This window comes from Nicotiana tabacum, chromosome 21, assembly GCF_000715075.1.
Source record: "Nicotiana tabacum cultivar K326 chromosome 21, ASM71507v2, whole genome shotgun sequence".
Classification (NCBI taxonomy): domain Eukaryota; kingdom Viridiplantae; phylum Streptophyta; class Magnoliopsida; order Solanales; family Solanaceae; genus Nicotiana; species Nicotiana tabacum.
Genome location: NC_134100.1, coordinates 34,767,036 through 34,773,865, shown reverse-complemented (window position 1 = coordinate 34,773,865; position 6,830 = coordinate 34,767,036).

Genomic DNA, 6,830 nt, shown 5'->3' with positions numbered 1-6,830 from the left:
TATGAACATCAGAGACCGGGTGGATTGCTTCAGAGATTAGAGATCCCAGAGTGAAAGTGGGAGTGGATCACCATGGACTTCGTAGTTGGGCTCCCACGGACTTCAAGGAAGTTCGATGCTATTTGGGTTATTGTGGATCGGCTGACCAAGTCCGCGCACTTCATTCCAGTGGGCACTACTTACTCTTCAGAGCGGTTGGCTGAGATTTACATCCGAGAAATCGTTCGCCTGTATGGTGTCCCAGTTTCCATCATTTCAGATAGGGGGACTCAGTTCACATCGCAGTTTTGGAGGGTCGTCTAGTGAGAGTTGGGTACTCAGGTTGAGTTGAGCACAGTTTTTCACCCTCAGACAGACGGGCAGTCCGAGCGCACTATTCAGATATTGGAGGACATGTTGCGCGCTTGTGTCATTGACTTTGGCGGTTCATGGAACCAGTTTCTGCCACTCTCGGAGTTTGCATATAACAACAATTATCAGTCGAGTATTCAGATGGCTCCGTACAAGGCTTTATATGGGAGGAGGTGTAGATCTCCGATTGGATGGTTTGATCCGGGTGAGGCTAAAATCTTGGGTACATACTTGGTCAAGGATGCATTAGATAAGGTGAAATTGATTCAGGAGCGGCTTCGCACGGCGCAGTCTAGGTAGAAGAGCTGTGCGGACAAGAAGGTCCGTGATGTATCTTTCATGGTTGGGGAGAAGGTTTTGCTGAAGGTATCACCCATGAAGGGTGTTATGAGGTTTGGGAAGAGGGGCAAGTTGAGCCCCGGTTTATTGGGCCTTTTGAGGTGCTTTAGAGGATAGGGGAGGTGGCTTATAAGCTTGCCTTGCCGCCCAGTTTATCGAGCGTGCACCCGGTGTTTCATGTTTCCATGATCCGGGTATATTAGAGATCCGTCCCATGTTTTGGATTTCAGCACGGTTCAGTTGGAGGGTGATATGACTTATGATGTGGAGCCGGTGGCCATTTTGGATCGGCAGATTCGGAAGTTGAGGTCAAAGGATATAGCTTCGGTGAAGGTGCAGTGGAGAGGTCAGCCTGTGGAGGAGGCCACCTGGGAGACCGAGCGAGAGATGCGGAGCAGATATCCACGCCTATCCGAGACTCCGGGTATGTTTCTAAACCCGTTCGAGGACAAACGATTATTTAAGAGGGGGAGGAAGTAACGACACGAATGGTCGTTTCCAGAGTTATAGCCCCGTTTCCCCCATTTCTGCTTCTTTATGTGTTATTTAGCTATATTGTGTTATATCGGGTTGGTTCGTTTGGGTCCGGAGTGGTTTCGGAGTGGAATGAGACACTTATTCTCTAAAGTAGAAGCTTAAGTTGGAAAAGTCAACCGGATGTTGACCTATGTGTAAACAATCTAGGATTTGAATATTTAAGGTTCCGTTAGCTCCGTTAGGTGATTTTGGACTTAGGAGTGCGTCTGGAATGTGATTTGGAGGTCCGTGGTAGAATTAGGCTTGAATTGGCGAAAGTTGGAAATTTGGCGATTTTGGTCGGCAGTGGAAACATTTGATATCGGGGTCGAAATGGAATTCCGGAAGTTGGAGTAGGTTCGTAGTGTCATTTGTGAAGTGTGTGCAAAATTGGAGGTCATTCGGACGTGGTTTGGTTGGTTTCGGCATTGATTGTCTAATTTTGAAGTTTAGAAGTTCTTAGGTTTGAATCCGAGGGTAATTTGGTGATTTGATATTGTTTTGAGTGATTCGAAGGTTCGACTAAGTTTGTATGTTGATATATGACTTGTTGGTAGTTTTGGTTGAGGTCCCGAGGGCCTCGGGGTGATTCCGGGTGGTTAACGGATTGTTTGAAGTTGGAAAATGCAGCTGAAGCTGCTGCTACTGATATTTCCGCACCTGCGGAGGGGAGAACCGCAGGTGCGAGGTCGCTGGTGCGCGTGGAAGTTCGCAGGTGCGGACAGTGTCGAGGTAGGCTGGGTCCGCAGGTGTGTATGTTAGGTCGCATCTACGAGCCCGCAGGTGCGAGGCCTGGGGCACAGATGCGGAGAGAAGGATGTTGGGCTGGCTTCGCAGATGCAAAGTGTTACGCGCAGGTGCGCAAGCGCAGGCGCGCGATTTGGGCCGCAGATACGGAAGCTGGGCTCTTTAGTGAGTTCCGCACCTGCGATGGAAATTTCCGCAGGTGCGGCATCGCAGAAGCAGAAACAGAGGCCGCAGGTGCGATAGTGCTGGGCAGAAAACCTCCAGCTCGTGGTTTTGTCTTTAATTTTCAATTTTGGGCTTGAGGAACTCGGGAGAAGGGCAATTTTATGAAGGTTTTCAAGGAGCAACATTGGGGTAGGTGATTCTAACCCATAATGCTATAAACTTCGTGAATCTATGGCTTTGTTCATCATTAATTAGTAGAATTTTTGAAGTGAAATGAGGGGTTAGGGCTTGGGATTTTGGAGAGTTTGATTTAAGGATTTGAGGGACCAAATGAGGTCAGATTTTGATGAATTTTGTATGTATGGACTCGTGAGTGAATGGGCTTTCTAGTTTTGTATGTATGGACTCGTGAGTGAATTTCGGATTTTTGGTCTAAATTGGTAGTTTTCTTGTGGAATTCATTCCATTAGCATATATTGATGGTATTGTACTGATTGTGAATAGATTCGGAGCATTTGGAGGCCGAGTTGAGAGGCAAAAGCATCGCGGGGTAGAGATTTGACCGGATTGAGGTAAGTAACGATTGTAAATCTAGTCCTGAGGGTATGAAACCCCGGATTTCGTATCATTTACTATTTTGAGGTGACGCACATGCTAGGTCACGGGCATGTGGGCGTGCACCGCTGGGAATTGTGACTTGGTTTGTCCCATAACAACTGTAAATTTGCATATTTTGTTGAAACTATATGATACTTATGAGTTTTAGAAAAAAGTTTCTGTAAATTGGGTTGAATGCCATGTTTGGGCCTTGTGCCAGCGCTGTTAGGACCCTTAGGGGCCTTTTTCTTACTATCATCTCACTGTTTTCGATTGAAAATCTATACTCAGTCATGGTTATACCTATTTACTGCATAACTCAGTTTTATTACTCTATTTTGATGCATATAAATGTTGTTTTGGGCTGAGTACCCTATTTTACTGAGAGCCCGAGTGGCTTGAGAGGTTTACAACTGAGTGAGGCCGAGGGCCTGATTTGTGAGGATATTTATGGGATCGGGCTACACGCCGTAGCATGTATGATATAGGCCGAGGGCTTGAGTGATTTATGCCATGATTTGGCTTGATATAGCGCTTGGGCTGAAGGAGCCCCTCCGGAGTCAGTACACACCCCCAGTGAGCGCAGGTACCTACTGAGTGCCAGTGCCGAGTGCTGAATGACTGGGAGGCATGAGTGATTGTGAGGTATGCCCGAGTGGAATGAGTGATTGTGAGGTATGGCTGAGAGGTATGAGTGACTATGAGGTTTGCCCGAGAGGCTGTATATGAGTGATGTTTTGCTCGAGGGGCTGTTTATGATTTCATCATTTTTGCTCACCTTTGCATTAAGCCTCTGTTTGAAACTGTTGAAAAATTTCTTTAAGTGATTTTTTTACTGGAACTGGGTTTTAAACGAGATGATTCGATTCAAAGACTGATTTTTAAAGCATGTTGTATTTTACCGAGATTTCATGATATGAACTTTATATGCTTTGTTGCTCGTCACTACTGCTCAGTCTTTATTTACTGTTGTTACTTACTGAGTTGGCGTACTCACGTTACCCTCTGCACCTTATGTGCAGATCGAGGTGTAGCTGGACACGGTAGCGGCTGTTGACTATTCTGGTTGCAAATCTTCTCGGGGATAGCAAGGTAGCTGCTTGGCGATCGCAGCCCTGCTCTTCTCCCTCTTATCTTCATTTAGTTGTATTTAGATATTTTCCAGACTATGTTAGTCTCGATATTGTCAAACAAATTGTAGTAGATGCTCATGACTAGTGACACCCCGATGTCGGGCTTTTCTTTCTGCACTTTTGTTTTGACTTGAGCTCCTTTACGAAGGTTTTTATGTTAAATAGCCTTGAAATTATCTTTGAAATGAAAATATCGGTTGTTTTGGAAATGAGTCGGCTTACCTAGTTCCACGATAGGCGCCATCACGACAGGGTTGGTTTGGGTCGTGACATGGCGCCATTTGGAGTTGATTTGATATGGTTCGGACGCTTGGCTGCGATTCTAGAAGTGTTTGAAGTTTCCTTTGATCTTCATGCGTTTTGGCATCCGATTCGTGATTCTAGAGGTTATTTTGATGTTTCGATTGCTCGAGCGAGTTCGTGTGATGTTTTTGGACTTTTGTGGGTATTTAGTTTGGGGCCCCGGGGGCTCGGGTGAGTTTCGGATTGGTTTCATATTGTTTTTGTTAAAGTTTTAAGTGCTGGTTCTTGTTTAATCGCATTTGCGAAGCAGCCTCGCATTTGCGAAGCAGCCTCGCATTTGCGAACCTGGGCTGCTGGGCTGGAGTTCGCTTTTGCGAAGAATATCTTGCATTTGCGATGGTCCCTTTTTCGCATTTGCGAAGCTTTTGGTCGCAAATGCGACCTTAGCAGGAAAGTCTCCAGTTCGCAATTGCGATATTTTGTTCGCATTTGCAATGCGAACCCCCTATCGTATTTGCGACGAATTCTAAGACTTAGCTTCATTTTGATATATTTTGAACCCTAGCTTCGATTGGAGGCGATTTTAGGAAGGGATTTTCATACCAAATTATTGGGTAAGTGCCTATAATCAATTCTCAACTACATTTCATGATTTTACACAAGATTTAACATCAAATTCATGAGAAATCTAGGGAAAATTTTGGGAATTTTGTCAAAACTTTGAAAATGGAAATTGAGAGTCGAATCGGACTCGGATTTGGAAACAAAATACATATTTGGACTCGTGAGGCTATGGGTAGTCAAGACCTACCCTTAGACTCGGGTTTTGATCGGGCGGTCCTGGGAGTTGACTTTTGTTGACCTTTTAGAAATTGAATAAAAATCACATCTTTATTAATTAAAATTGATTTCCCTTGCATTGTATGATGTATTTAAGTCATCTTTGGCTAGATTGAACCGAGCGGAGGTGCATCTTATAAAGGAAAAGCTAAATTGAGTATTGAATTAGCCGAATTGAGGTAAGTGTCTTGCCTAACTTTGTTGAGAAAATTTTCCTTATTATTTAACATTGTTTGCTACATGCGGGGATGATACATATATGGGGTAACGATCACATATGCATGTGACAGGGTTAACCATGCTCGGGGGTAAATTATGTTATGAATTGTGTCTTGTACATTTACGTGATCTTCTTGCTTCATGCCTTACTTGATTCCAAGATACTAAGAATATAGTATTAAATGTTGGAAACTAAGACTTAGTTCATTATGACTTGAACAAATTCGATGGAATTCTGAGATTACATTGATGTGTTTCACTCGGTCATCATTATGCATAATCATTAATACATTGTTACGGCCGATATTCTTGAGATACTAGATTTTACACTTGTGTTGTAGATCATTTGTGAGATTTGTTGGAATACTTGAATAATAAGGTTCTTGCGGGTTTATTGAATTATTGTTGGCTTGAAAAGTTGTGATTGGGATTCATTTGGAATATTCGTTTAAATACTCTCCTTGACATTATTTATGCTTCCTGCCTTATTTGTCATTGATATATATATGCTTGGTAAGGAAGAGTGTAAAGCACGAAGGGTGATGCCGTGCCATTGTTTATACATTATCATGTGAGGGAGAGTGTAAAGCACGAAGGGTGATGCTGTGCCATATTATCTGAGAGTAATAGCACGAAGGGTGATGTCGTGCCATATCATTTGTGAGTAAAAGTACGAAGGGTAATGTCGTGCCATGTTATGTGAGTAAAAGCACGAAGGATGATGCCATGACATTGCATTTATATTATCATATTTTTATGTTATTGCGAGTTCATGGCACGAAGGGTATTTCCGTACAAGTGAGGACGAAGAACATGCATTATGTTATGATATCCTTTTCCTGGAGATATCTTCATGTCCTTACCTTGAATTGTTATTGTCGTACTTATGGTTCTTATATGACTTGTCGTCACTGTTCTGTCTTTATTCTCTATCTCAATTGTTGTTGTGTTGCCCATGCCTTCTACTTGCTTAACTTGTAAATATCATGCCTACTTCCTGCTATTATAATTGCATCCATGACATATCTGTTTTGTTGCACTTAGGTACAGGTCTTCTTCCATGTTAGTCATTCATGTCTCTACTTGTTAACTTATAAAGATCATGTGTCCCCTTTCTTGTTTGTTATATCTATCTTCATGCCTCCACCATGCTAGTTAGTTGAAGTTACATTCCTTTTCCTAATTCTAAGTCCTAGATGCTCATGATTTGTACTACCAGTTCTTGGGTTAATTTGTAAAAGTTCAGATAATTCTTCTTATTTTTTCTACAAATTTTAATTGGATTGTATTGACTGTTAGTTGGCTTACCTAACGGGTCGAGTTAGGTGCCATCACGACTGGTGATTTTTGGGACGTGACAGATGGATAAGAGGCAACTCTATTATATAATGGAGAAGAACAAATTCAAGACAAATAAAATCATCAAGAAATAAAAATGAGGCAGTTAGAGAACTAACATCTAATAGACAGTAAATCTTGTTCCTTTAACCAAACTTGGGATCGGTTGTGTTATAGTATAACTCAAACACAGCCGGAGTTAAAAATATTTTTTAAAGATTGGTGACAAAGAAGTTATCAGACACACTATCTGGTTTTTTATGCAAGGGTTATTCGCCTGAAATAAAGATTGACTTAGACAACAGCCGAAGATAAAAGTATGGAGTTGTCGAATAATCCCAA